This window comes from Vespula pensylvanica, chromosome 21 (assembly GCF_014466175.1).
Source record: "Vespula pensylvanica isolate Volc-1 chromosome 21, ASM1446617v1, whole genome shotgun sequence".
NCBI lineage: Eukaryota > Metazoa > Arthropoda > Insecta > Hymenoptera > Vespidae > Vespula > Vespula pensylvanica.
The window spans coordinates 1,217,899-1,230,549 of record NC_057705.1 but is presented as its reverse complement, the minus strand read 5'-3'; the positions used below and the strand labels follow the sequence as shown (position 1 = coordinate 1,230,549).

General features: G+C 34.2%; 1 protein-coding gene across 3 annotated transcripts in view; it reads left to right on the top strand.

Moving 5' to 3' along the window:
- Window positions 1–641: 641 nt before the first annotated feature.
- Window positions 642–12,651, top strand: part of LOC122636250 — a 60,708-nt gene continuing 48,698 nt past the window's right edge. For 2 of the 3 annotated variants that reach the window (XM_043827271.1, XM_043827269.1), the window contains exons 1-2: window positions 642–864; window positions 1,219–1,627. The gene's annotated coding sequence lies outside the window, so the exon portion shown is untranslated. The remainder of the gene's footprint in view (window positions 865–1,218; window positions 1,628–12,651) is intronic. The other variant, XM_043827270.1, reaches the window with a different exon arrangement.

Sequence of the window (12,651 nt, the reverse complement as noted above, 5' to 3'; positions counted from 1 at the left end):
TGAGTAAGAAAGAGAGAAAAAGAGAAAGAGAGAGAGAGAGAGAGAGAGAGAGAGAGAGAGAGAGAGAGAGAGGACCAGTAAATTACAATAAAAAAAAACGAGTACGATAAAACGTGGGGTTATGTTTCTCTCTCTTTCTCTTTTTCCGAAATTTTTCGGATCTTAATTGCAGGGAAATGGTGTGTAATGGCGTGAAATATTGGTTAGAAAAAGATGCTGACTCTTGTCGCAACCGAGGAAGCTTTTAATCCGGCGGTGAACCAATGTGAAAATGCTGACCCCATCGATTTCACTGCCAATCCGTTAGAAACGCAAGAGGCTCCGAAAAGAAGGCGTTTCTGAAATAGTAAACGTGAGAACAGAATAAAAGAGGTGAGAAGAGAATAGAAGAGATGAAGACAAAGAAAAGGAAGAAGATAAAAGTGAAGAGAGATAGAGATAGACAGGCATAAAAAAAGAAAGATAGATAGAGAAAGAGAGAGAGAGAGAGAGAGAGAGACAGAGACAGAAAGAGAGATAGAGAGAGTGTAAGAGAGAACGAAAAGCGCGGGATATGCGCGGCAGGGCCGTAGCTTCGTGTCGGTATTTAGTAAGGCGCAGGCGTCAGAAAATAGGAACGAATCCTCAGTCGTTGTGCGAACCCGATACGCGCGGCTTCGCTTCACTTCGTTTCGCTTTTCATGTGGAATACTTAAACTCGACTATTCGATAGCAAACTACTTAACTTTCGCGAATCCCCTCCAACCCGATTCACGAACTTTATACGATTGTTCGATCGATACTTCGGGATACTGATACTTGAAATTGATTGAAGAAAAAAAGAAAAGAAAAGATTTTTCATTGTTTCGTGTTCATATGTTATTCGTTAGTTAATCGATTGATTTGATTAATTGATTAGATTTTTTTTTATAGTTTTCATTTTTTATCGTGTCTCATTTTTGTTTCTTTTTTTTTCACGACGAACAATCTTTCCGGCCTATCGTAAAAACAACGAAATTTGAAAGGAATTATCTATCTTTGCGGCTTTTTTTTTTTTTTTTATTAGTTCTTTCTAACTCGAAACACTTTTTGCAAGATTTTTACACTCCTTGCAACTTTTTTTCTTTTATTTGTTTTTCTTCGCTCGTTTCTATATATCTCTATACATTTATTGTTATAATGAAATAGATCGTTTTTTCGATGAAAAGTGTATATTAGAACGCGTTGTCCATGTTGCAGGTAATATAATCAACCGTGTGTAATAGGAGATGTACTGTAATTAACTCCTTTCGATAATAGATTAATCATTTCGTTGCTAAATACGTTCGAGTAATTTCAAGTGCGTCGATAATATGGGCCAATCCGTGTTAACAAATAATTAACGTGAATCCAATCGGATCTATCTTGAAAGTAATAGCCGAATCAAAATTAAATCGTGCATTGATCCATATATACGTAATAGGAAGTAACGCGTTCACGAGTATTAGTTGTATCGAAAAGATCGAACAAGGACATCGAGCAACAAGAGCGAAAAAATAAACGAACAAACAAACAAACAAACAAGCAAAAACGATAATAACAATAACAGGAACAACTACCAAGAAGAAAACTTATTGATAAAAAATACAAAGGAAACGTTTTTACAGAGGTAAGCGATCGAGTGTACTCAATAAACGAGTACGTATTTGAAATCTTTTAAAAAACCGAACTTCGAGTCGCAAAAATTCATTCTATGAGATCTCACTTGAATGAAAAGAAAAAATAAAAAAAAAAAAAATAAAAAAAAAAGTAAAAAGGAAAAGAAATCAAAAGAAGAAAGGAAAAAAGAAAATTTGAAAGCAAAGTTAAACCACTTTTCCGTCTACTCGACACTTTTCATTCTGCAACAATTCCTTAAATTCGATCGATACCATTATGAGTCTGTAATAACTCGAAGTACGGTGTATATGGATAGGGAAAAGGAAAGTTTGAAATCAGGAAAATTTGTGATTGTTGGTTCGATCACACTTGCTTATACGAATTTATAGATCGAAAGGTAAAACTCTTTTGAACCTTCAAAGCTTATAAAATTTCAGCTGGTACTAAAAAAAATATTGCTTTTTTAATATTATTAATATCGAATAATAATAATAATAATAATAATAATAATAATAATAATAATAATAATAATAATAATAATAATAATAATAATAATAAGAACGATAAGAATAATAATACATATATTTTATTACATTTTTGTTTGGATTTTATTGATTACTGAAATTAAAAACAAATATTATAAAATGAAATTGTATTCGCTAAAGTAATTCCTTTTGATGATGATGTTTAAGGATTAAATTTAACTGAAGATTAACAAGACAGTAGATTCGAATTATGAAGAAATTTGGAATAAATTGGAATAACATGTTCTTCTCTTTCTCTCTCTCGCTCTCTTTCTCTATCACTCTTGTTATTAAAGTTTACACGTTGCCAAGTTAGAATGTCTGTAATTTGAAGACATCGAAAATCCTGTCGTCTCAATAGAAGTAGTTCGAAGGCATCAAAGGAAACTTAAGTTCCCTGAGTAGAGAGATTCGACTTCGACGTAGAAGTTGAATTATGGCTTTTTCATTCCTCTTCACGCCCCACCCTCCACCCGCCAAATCCTCACCCTCACCCCTTACCGCTCATCCCTCACCACGACTTCCTTTCCATTTAAAAGACGTTTAGAATCCTCACAGCACGTAAGGGTCACACAGAGGGTTGCTCAAGCAGTGTGGCCAAGAAGAAAAATGAAGTGTTCGAGTCTAAGTGGAATGAGGATGAGAGATATGAGAAATTATCGATCACTAAAAAGCAAATATGGGTTCGAAAGGGTAGAGATTCTTTGTCGTGACGTGAAAAGCAAAATGAAAGAACGACCGTGACAAATTTCTTTGGGACGAGTCACGAGTCAGAAGGATGAGGAGGAGGAGGAGGAGGAGGAGGAGAAACGAGCAAGCAAGCAACCAAGGAAAGCACAAGCCAACGTATGCACATTTATTACTCGTGAGAGAAGAAGTAGAAGTGGAAGAAGAAAAAAAAAGAAAAGGAAAGAGAAGAAAAAAAATATTTTAAGTAGTCGTGCTTGCCGCCACCTTAGAGGTTGCTTGGAGCTATCAAAAACGTTCTTAGTTCGTGGATAAAGACGTCAAGATATATCGCGATGGTACGTTGTAACATCGTAGATTAACGTGGGAATTTTTCTAACGACGTTCCGTATGATACGTGCCGTGACTGGAGAGCCAAGAAGAAAATATCTCTCTGCAACTGCAATTGCAACTGCTACTGCTACTGCTACTGCAACTGTAACTGTAACTGTAACTGCTACTGCGGTACGACGAACGAAGCTCGGGAAAAATAATGGGTAGTCCAATTACGTATGGACCAGCGCCACATTTTCGTTGAAAATAATGTTGAAAGTACCTACCTCGTTACACTAACGAAAGAATAGGAAAAGAAGAGTGCAATCAAGAACTTACTTGTAGATTTTTAATCGTCATAGTAATCAACGAGTTAACTGCCGTAGAAATCGTTAACGAGTTCGGTATAGTCTAACGGTTAAAAGAAAACCTACCACGATTTTACAACCCCTCTCTCTAATTATTCTCTCAACTTACTGCGGCACTTTTAATTAGACATTCATTGTACATTTCCGGTCATAAAGTTTACTACTGTTACATTTATCCTAACTTTAATGAATGAATATTATTTGACGTTCGCGAGATTCGACTAAAGTTCTTATGTCTTTATTTTCCTTTTTTTTTTCTCTCTTTTTTATTATTTTATTCGATTGAATTGGCCGATAAGTGATGTGTTGAATTTTTTAAATATTTTTTTTATCTATATGAATAATGAACAATATTGTGTAATAATTTGCATCGAACAAATATTTGATATCTCATCTTTGAATAAATAATACTATATAGTACTTTTTTTGTATCGAAAATTTTTTTATTATTTTTATTTTATACGTGAATAATGAGAAAGAATATATTTTAATGAAAATAAAATTCAATATATTTTATATCTAAATAAACGACAGTAGTATTTTTTATCAGAAATTTTGACGTTATTTTATTGATCGATTAAATACTTTTCTATTTTTTTTCTTTCTTTCTTTCTTTTTTTTTTTTTTTTAATAGACCATTTTAAGAACAAACGTTATACAAATTTATATTTCCACAATATTTTCACGTGCATATCGACATAAACTCATGTATCCGTTGTAAATTCCATAACGATCGATCCTCAAACCATTTTACGTTACTTGACAGAGAAAAAAGAGGCCGCGAAATATAAATGATTTGACCCGAAAGTGTCGTTCGATTTAATAACCGTCCGACATTCGCTACGTGACTAGATTTCTCTTCCTCTCTCTTTCTCTTTCTCTCTCTCTCTTTTCCTCTCACAAAATTCTCTCAACGGGGCGATACCAATTGCGTCGAACATTCATTTTAACCAATTTTTTTTTTTACATATATATATATATAAAAGAAAGAAAACAAAACAAAATAAAAAAAGAAAAATACATAACTTCTATATCCTCTTTTATATGCCAATTTTCTCGTTAAACAAAAGTATATCTTACAAATCCATTGAAATTCGCAAAAAACAAATCGTACTACAAGTAACAAATAATTTTAATAATCATGCTCTGCGTGAATTCTCTTGTCTCATTTGAAATTATAATCAAGAAACAGATAGAGATAGAAATAGAGATAGACATAGAGATAGAGATAGAAATAGAAATGGAGATAATATGTGTGTGCGTATTCAGTATTTGTGTTTATATATATATATATATATATATATATATATATATATATATATGTACATATACAAACATGTAAGTTACGCGAGGAAACATTCGTCAACATGCAAATGCAACGTGTGCAAATTTCACTTGTACGATGTTACGTGAAATCACCTGACGACATTTTACATGAGAAATGTTCGACATAAGTAAGAGAGAAATCTATATATTCACGTTACTCGATGCATAAGCTATATGGAACAAGAAAAAAGAGTGTAAGAAAGAAAGATTGAATTCGAATCAGTATCATCTTCAACATAAAAGCGGGACAAAGCTAAATGTAAAATAAATGGGGTTTCTAAACCCTTCACATATCCTCCTTTCTCCTATCTCCTCGTCAATTTTCATTGAATATTCGCTCGAGTAACGAACATTCAACAGCTATCATCGACTGAGTAATCCCTTCTAACGCTATATCGTTCGTCTCTCGTCACAGAAACGAGAGACGCAAAGTAAACAGCTTAATTCTCCGTCCGTCTTCCTTAGAATTTAATTACACGTTGAATTCGCCTCGACCGCGAACTATTGCTATTTTCATCATTTAAAAGAGCAACTACTCTTTGATACTGTACGTATTACGTGCAGAAGACTAATTAGTCCTTTATTTAAGATCAAAAGTTAACGATCGTCGTTTCAAACGATTTGCATTATACGGAAATAGATGCGGAGAAAATTTATTGAGAAAAAATGTTTATTCGTCGCATCCAAATGTTAATATTTCAAATGTAAAAAATGACAGAACGAGTGTATAAATTATGGTAAAAAATTCATACTGATAACGTACGTCATACGAAAATATAAAAAATATGTACTTGTGGCAACAAATTTTTTTTCAAATAATAATTCAGCAAAGGAATAAGTATAAATAAAAAAAGAAAAAAAAAAGAAAAAGACCAACAAGACCGTAACAAAAATGTATATTGTGTTCTACGTGAACGTGGGTATTATTTTATAGGGATTCTGATATCTACAGAAAAATAAGGAACATCGAATATTTATTTCCAATGTTTTATAATAAAAAGAAGTAATAATAAATAAATAAATACATATATAATGATACAAGAATAAAATAAGTTTCAAAACAATTCTAAAGTAAAATTGAAGAAAATTGAACAAAACAAAAAAGTGTATATATATATATTTATATATACATTATATAAAAAAATGAAAACCAAAAAAAAAAGAAAATATTCCAGTCACATCTGCGTCGACTTTCAGAATCTTTGAATTTTGGATCCCTAGCAGTTTTCTATCGAATACGAAGAAAACTCACGATCAGAAAGTATCAGAAGATAAAGAAAAGAGAGAAAGAGAAAGAGAGAGAGAGAGAGAGAGAGAGAGAGAGAGAGAGAGAGAGAGAGAAAAGAAAGAAAAAGGAAAGAAAAAGGAAAGAAAAAAAAAAGAGAAAAAGAAAGAGTTTGGGAAACAAAACATGGAGGGTCCACGGAAATCTTGTGGATCTTGCTCGCATTACTTTTTCTTCTTCTTCTTCTTGAAACGGCCAGTCGGGGTTTAGAACGTGGCGACCACAGTTAGAGGATAGCTCGACCGTAGGAAATTTGAATATAAAACTCCAGACGAGAGCCTTTTCCTTTTCCTTTTCCTATTCTTTTCTTCTTTTCTTCTTCTTCTTCTTCTTCTTCTTGTTCGTCGTCGTTTGGTGTAGACTTTACCCCTTCCCCTCCCTCAACCCTCTTCAGCCACCCCCTACTAGCCTTTCTTTTCTTTTCTCTTTCTTACTTTCTCGACCTTCTATGCAACGCAAAGAAATGCAAGTTTTGCAGTGGAAAGTCGTAAAAAGTCGCGACTCATCCCTTCCCGCGCCCACCCCACTCGAAAAGAATCGCACACTCGACTTCTCGACGTCTCGACATCTGCGCTTCGAATTGCGTTCCTTTCCCCTCTTCTATCTTATATCCCTCCTCTCCTATCGTCCCTCATCTAATCATCCCTCTCACTCTCATCCCCCTTCTTCCTTTCTCTCTCTCTCACACACACCTCTCTTTAGCGGGTTAACTCAATGAATATTCGAAGAGACTTTTCATTCCTTCGTTCAATGACGATCGTTCAGAAATTCACCTGTTAACGGCGTACCGACGTTGAATTTATTCAAAATATTTCAATACGTCGTTAGAATCGTTAAAGGGATCGTCATTAACATAAGAAGAACGAATCACAGATCCATCCTTATTCGGGTTTAACGTGTAATACTTAAGTACGTCGAATTGTTTCAAAAGAGCAAACGGAGAATAACTTGCACGTTCCTCCATTCGATTTTCTGAACTTGTATGAATCCGCCACAACTATGCGTGCCGTAGTCTCTCCCCAGCAAGTTGCTGTACTAACTCGTCGTTTCCTGCCGGAGGACTCCTCATTTGTCCAATAACCCACGAAGTGGAATATTCCATTTCCTCGAGTTTCGCACTTCTCTCTCTCTCTCTCTCTCTCTCTCTCTCTCTCTCTCTCTCTCTCTCTCTCTCTCTCTCTCTCTCTATCTATCTCTATCTCTATCTCATCTCTATTTCTATCTCTATCTCTCTCTCTCCATCTCTCTCGAGCCGCGAACAGGGCTGGTCCAAGCGCAGTACAGGTTATCCCTTAGCTCAGCCACACCAAAACGAGATCCTTTCTAATAGAAGAAGGGTATATACCAGAGAATCTAGATCGTATACCTCACACGGTATCCTCAACGGACTATCTTCCACAGTCACTGACCGACTATCCAAAAACCACACCGCTGGGAGAACTATGTCCTAGATAACACTCTTCGATCTCACCGTGAATGAGAATCGATCCTATCGCAGCTTTGAAGCTTCGACGTTTAATAAACGAGAACTTCTACGAAAACTTGTTCTTCTTCTTCTTTTTCTTCTTCTTTTCTTGTTTTAAAATTTTCTTCGATAGAACGAAATTGGAAGGAGATAAATGAGAATTTTCATCGAATGAATAATATTCTTTTGCATATTTCTTTTAACGAATAACTTTCCTCACGTTATATTCTTGTTTCGGAACATTAATGATAATAATGATAATGGATCCGCATAAAACGTTCATACGTTACTACTCATAAACGACGTTATCACCCTTTCGATCTATTAGAGGGGGATATGCGGAACAAATGGTAGGCCACGTGTCTCTACCTACGTACGAAACTTTAGCAATCCCTAAGGAAAGGTAAACGGAATCGGAGATTTTTATCTTTCTCAAATGATTACCATAAATAGTTTACGGACGATCATATGTTATGTACATGATTATATATATATATATATATATATATATATATAATAACTTAAGATAAATTTACATTTACTGACTCAAACGAAATTGATATCGTGCTAAAGAAACAAGACTAACCAAGCGTTAACTGAGTATCTTCGTAAATGTAAATTTATCAAAGTCTCGCGAAACCTCCTGCATGGAATTTACTCAAAGTCGAAGCGTCGATTCTACGACGTACCTTATTACAGGTACTGAATCAATGTCCTGCTAACTCAGCACACGGATCCCATGGCAAATATCTTCGTGGTCCATTACGGAACATCTCGTTGGTTCTCGTAAAGGGAAATAAACCATGTACGGTTGACCTATCTGGTTTTTACGACGAAATTCAACTTTTATTTACTAATTTATTTTCTTCTTAGAGATAATGACCAACCGGCTTTACTATTTCGTATTCGTTTGTTGGAATTCATTTGTGAAAATAGTTATTTTCTAAATTAAACGTATATACGCTAGCACGATTGTATCTACGTACATGTAAACTTTTCATCGGTCCGATCAAAGTAACTTTTTATACTACATATTTTCCTTTGATTTCCAATCAGATTTATCTGATAGAATTCCCAAAAGGAAAGGCAAATCTCTGGAATCGATTTAACTAGGTCATCAATGATACATTTTAAATCCACATTTGCAATTTATTTCGTTATCTCTGAAAACCATAACCAAATTACTTCAATAAATATTTGATTATCTCACTGATATACCGAAATAACATGGTACAGACAATAAATACGTATTACATACACGTCTGTATATATATATATATATATATATATATATATATATATATATATATATTAACTAATCATGAGTCTATCATCATAATTATCAAATAGAAATCTTCTCACTTAGAATTAGAAGTACGATGTATAGAATAAGAGATATATATCTCTTAAAACGATGGGAGAACGCGATCGTAATCGTAAGAATTGATGAACCTGGTAGAATCCGTGAGAAAGAGAGAGGAGTAGAATAGAAAGTTCCAAGTAGAACTTTGTGTTCACAGAGGGAGTTAACCAGGACGATCATTAGCATAGCTGGGGGTGAGTTTCGGTTAATTCCGTGGTTAGCACCCAGTGCCACCTCGTTACGGACACCCTCGAAAGTGCTTCCCCATTTTCGGAGAGTCCTCGGGGACTTCGCGTACTTTTACTGGATGCGTATCGTCCTTGTGGCAACTTAAATGGAACCAACTCGATATACATATGTATTTTGGTATATCTATGTACTTACGCGCATACATATGTATCGTTAACCAACCCATTACCTTCAACTTTAGACCTGGGACCATTTTCCATTTTCACCTTCACGGTGAATACTCTATATTTCTTTTTCTTTCCTTTTTTCTTTCTTTCTTTTTTTTTTTTCTTTTTGAAGCTTCATCTATCTTTTCACTCATTCTCTCTCTCTCTCTCTCTCTCTCTCTCTCTCTCTCTCTCTCTCTCTCTCTCTCTCTCTCTCTCTTTCTCTTTCGAATTCATACGAGACATACGACGTTTTACCTAATTTTAGAAATATCCTCTCCTATAAATTATTATTTGACGTTTAAAAGATGATATTAGTATGGAAATATAATTGTCCTGAAGGTAATTATGAATATACTTTATATAAGTGAATATATAGATCTAGAAATGGGAGTAGATCGAATGCAAAGTTTAATCGTACTTATATAAGCATCTATTTGCCATGCGGGCATCGAGTAAACATAGATTGTACTATTATAGGTAACCACATGAATACGTATGTATGTACCTAGGACATATCTATATATATATATGTGAAATTTTGACGAGATAATTGAAGATACGTATATCGCTACGTTGTAATCGCTCTTCTTTCATATTCTAAAAAAGAAGAAAATGATTGAAAATTAAAAATGTCGAAGAATTCGAAGAAATAATCAACGAGTCTGATTATTCGAACGTATTTTCATAGATTCGTCAAAATTCATCGCTATGGGAGCAAGAAAAAGTACTTGGAATATCGTGGAGGAAAATAAATGAAAATTTCACAGATGTTACGTCGAAAAACGGACACGTACATAGATACATATAATCTACGATGTTTCCAATTACAGTTGGTCAGAATTTCGTTAACAAGTCGGAGCATATTCCGTACATCTGTTCACCGGGAGAATCTCTATGTAACGTCAAGCTGACCTTATTAGAAATTCCGCTTGTATTCAGGTAACCAATGAAATCAGCAACAACGATACCACCGTCTGTGTCATACCTTTTCTATTGCTATTGCATATATCTTTGTCCGATTTTTCATACGTACCGTGTAATTTTTAACGAATATAACATTTTCGTTCGACTAAACATTAAATATATTACTGTTATTATGTTTACTAGATTAATTATTACTTTCGATTATTATAATCGCGATAACGACGTTAAATCTCCAATAATTTTCTATTTTAGAATTCGTGATAGTAACACGCATCGATACAGATAGTAACAGATCGTAACATCGCAGACGGAAATAATTAGTCCATCATTAGAGCGCAAAGCTTCGTAGGAAGTTCTGGAAGTAAACAGCTTCTCACATTTCCATTCGATTTCACATCGTTAAATACAAATATCAGAATCGGTAATTGTAATATTATGCAGAATAGTTCGAAACTTTCTCTATGTTCGTAAAAATCAATTACTTTTTAAATTCATTTTCCCTTTTTTCCGATTTGTTATCTCGATAACAAAGTTAGATCGATGTAATCCATTCGGTTTACATTTTTAAATTCATGGTGCTAGTCGTTATACATTTATACACGTCGCAGTATCGCAGATGGAAATTATTGGTCCATCATAATAGAACGAAGCTTGCTTGAAGTAAACAGCATCTCGCATTTCCATTCGATTTCACATTGCTAGATACAAATATCGGAATCAATAATTGTAATATTATACGGATTGACTGAAAACTTTCTAAATGATAGTAAAAATCAATTACTTTACAGGCCAATCTTCTTTACAAATTGTGAAACTACAAGCTTGGTAACTTTTAATTCAATTTATATTTATAAGGGAAAGATTTGATTCGTTATCATGATAACAAACGTTAGATCGATGTAATCCACTCGGTTTATATTGTAAAATTCACGATGCTAGTAGATATACGTTGATGCACGTCGCAGCATCCCAGTTGGAAATGATTAGTCCATTATTACCGAATAAAGTCTTCCTAGGAAATCCTGAAAGTGAATACCTCGTTAAATTTTTATTTGATTTCATATAGTTTGATACAAGTTTTAGAATCGAGATAATCGCAATATAGTACAGGTTGCTTCAAATCTACTAGATAAGTGAACATAAATACATATATCATTATTACAGATTATTCCATTATATCTATTAGATGATCGTAAAGATCAATTATTATATTTTTTAGATCAACTTCTCTATTTTTTATTGGTTCCAAAAATACAACTTGGTAACTTGTGAAATATGGTTTGTGAACTTTTGACCCAGTCTATATTTACAAGGAATAGATTTAATTTGTTATCACGACGTTAGATCGATGTAATCCTCTCGGTTGGTGTTTTAAAATTTATGATACTAATAGACGTATATTGATATATGTCCCAACATCCCAGACGGAAATGATTAGTCCATCATTATCGAATAAAGGTTCGTAGGAAATCCTGGAAGTAAACTGGTTTGTAACCGGTAATCCGTTCGGATTGAGCTCGTCTCGTATAGTACGTTTGTCCATCTCGATAATGGATATCGAGTCAGGATACACAAAGCGTTCAATGACCGGTCGTGGCACGTTACGTGGAAAGAGGAGTAGGAGACTCGTACTCTACTACTCGTTGAAGAAGAGAGGAGAGGGATGAAGAGAAGAGAAGAGAGAAAATAGTGTACACCGATACGACCGCTAACCGAGCGAATCATCGGTAGACCCGATCGATCGATCGTCGATGCATCGTAGGGACATTCGTCCTATATCCGTTTGTTGAACATTTTTAAAAACGAACTTTCGAATAATTGGCTCGCCGGATAAAAAAGCTCTCAGCCGCCATTTTTCTAAACCTTACAATCAATCTATTCTACCGAAAATCAGCGATTTTTTGTATTTCTTTTTTTTCTTTGTCTCTTTTTTCGTTTTCATTTTCTGTGTGTGTGTTTTTTTTTCTTTTTTTTTTCCTTCTTTGTTTTCTCGTCTCCATATATTCTCTCGAAAATAAAGCCGAAAATAAATTTTCCCTTCTCGAAATTCGTCGCGATTGCATATTGACAGCGTATAATTTCGACGAGAAATTTATTAGATATTCGACGGTTTTGTATGTATATATATGTACGTATGTATGTATAATACGTATGGTATGTACCTAGCCATTGTTTGTGCCGATGCAAAGTAAAATTCGAATTCTCCATTCGATAGGAAACTACCCAATGTGGATTATCGAAGTCGATCTAAATTAGAGTCTTTATCGCATGTCGGAGTTTAAAGAACGTCATTTCTTATATTTTTCTTCCTTTTCTTTCTTTCTTTCTTTCTTTCTCTCTTTTTCTTTTTCTCTTTCTCTCATTCTCTCTCTCTCTCTCTCT